Raw genomic sequence first — 1,618 nt, 5'->3', positions numbered from 1 at the left:
AATTATAAGGCAAAGAAACCAGCACAAACAGGCTTTCTTAGGTTTAAAGAAGAAAAGTTGAAATTTATTAAACTTGAACTTAAACTCTAATTCGGTTGACGCTTACGGATATACGACGCGCCCATGCTAGCATGCATACGCAATACACACATGCAAATAGAGACAGAAAAGAACAGAAGAAAAATAAAGTGGATAAGTTTGAGGCAATATCTGAAGAGTTTTTGTTACGGTTCTTCGAGCTCACTGTAGAATCCTTGATTGTAGGTAGGTCTTGCTTTTCGTTGGGGCCCAGTATTCTTCTTAAACCTTGTTCACTGCAGGAGACTTTCTCTCTTGGGGGTTCATGTGTCTTCAGTGGATTCAAAGGCTTGTGATAAAGAGATGGGAGCAGACAGAAAAGATCTTCTCAGTCCAGGAGCAAACAGTCTTTCTTATTCAAACTCTCTGTGACCAGTTCAAAAAACCTGAAACAGCCAGTTAGTCATGTGACCAGCTGGTCTAACCAGTCCTGGATTGTATCACCTTAGCAGTCTCTGGAATTCTCCTCTTACAAACAATACCTGGTGATCAAGGTCCATTGTGGGTTTATTGTGTCAGGGAATGGCTGCTTTGTCCTTCCAAACATGGTCTGTTAATATGCAAATGTCTTTTCCAGCCACAGCTGATCTGTTTAACAAGTCCTTTCCTCGCTGCAGCAACAGTTTAAAATCAATGTTCATGACAAACTTAATGTGCCTCATTCTTGGCAGGTGGCGGCCTCACATGATGTAAAGGTCAACATTTCATGAATGTTTTTGATTATTTATTGTACCTATGTGATCTGGTGAATTCAGTGCAGCACATTACGTCTTGAAAGGTGCGATATAAATGTAAATCTTTCTCTCTTGCAACCCAAGTGCCACGGCCCATCTTGTCCCTTTCCCATCTCTCTCTGTACATACCCTTTCTTGGCTTCACTGTTACTGCCTCGCAAGCTCCTTTCCCCTCCCATCTGGTTTCCTGCACTTACCTCCCACTCCATCACTTCACTCATTCACCTCACCTATTGCCTTCCCCTTTCCAACTGCTTACTCATTAACATCAAATTCTGTCTGTGTATTAGAGTATTTCAGTTGGTACACTTTGGAAAGGCATGAATTTGAGTCGTTTTTTGTCCAAATGTTTAAATAAAGGTATTAATCATTTTGACTTCAGAAAGCATCAACAGTGCTGATGAATAGTCTGCACCTGAGATTTTAACTTGTCTTAACTGCAGGCCCTGTTGAATGTTTACAGAATTTTCAGTTCTTTCTTCCACATTGGCAATTTTTTGCTTAGATTGTTAACTGTTTTACTAATTAAAATTGAAAATCATTATTTTTAAAGTTTAAAATTCAAGAGGCCCAGACACAGTTATAGAAAGTAGAATTTTCTGTATTTATTTTATATATTTATGGATCTGTAGCACATGATCTAATTGAATGGTGGAGCAGGCTCAAGGGGCCGAGTGGCCTACTCCTCCTAATTTGTATGTTCGTATTCATTTATTGAAAAAAAGTAAGTCACAAAACACTTAATTCAATGTTTTCAGATCTCTCGTAGAAACTTAGCTGTCAATGTTGTCAGATCAGTATATGAC

This window comes from Heterodontus francisci, chromosome 3 (assembly GCF_036365525.1).
Source record: "Heterodontus francisci isolate sHetFra1 chromosome 3, sHetFra1.hap1, whole genome shotgun sequence".
Classification (NCBI taxonomy): Eukaryota; Metazoa; Chordata; class Chondrichthyes; order Heterodontiformes; family Heterodontidae; genus Heterodontus; species Heterodontus francisci.
This window is presented reverse-complemented; position numbering follows the sequence as displayed.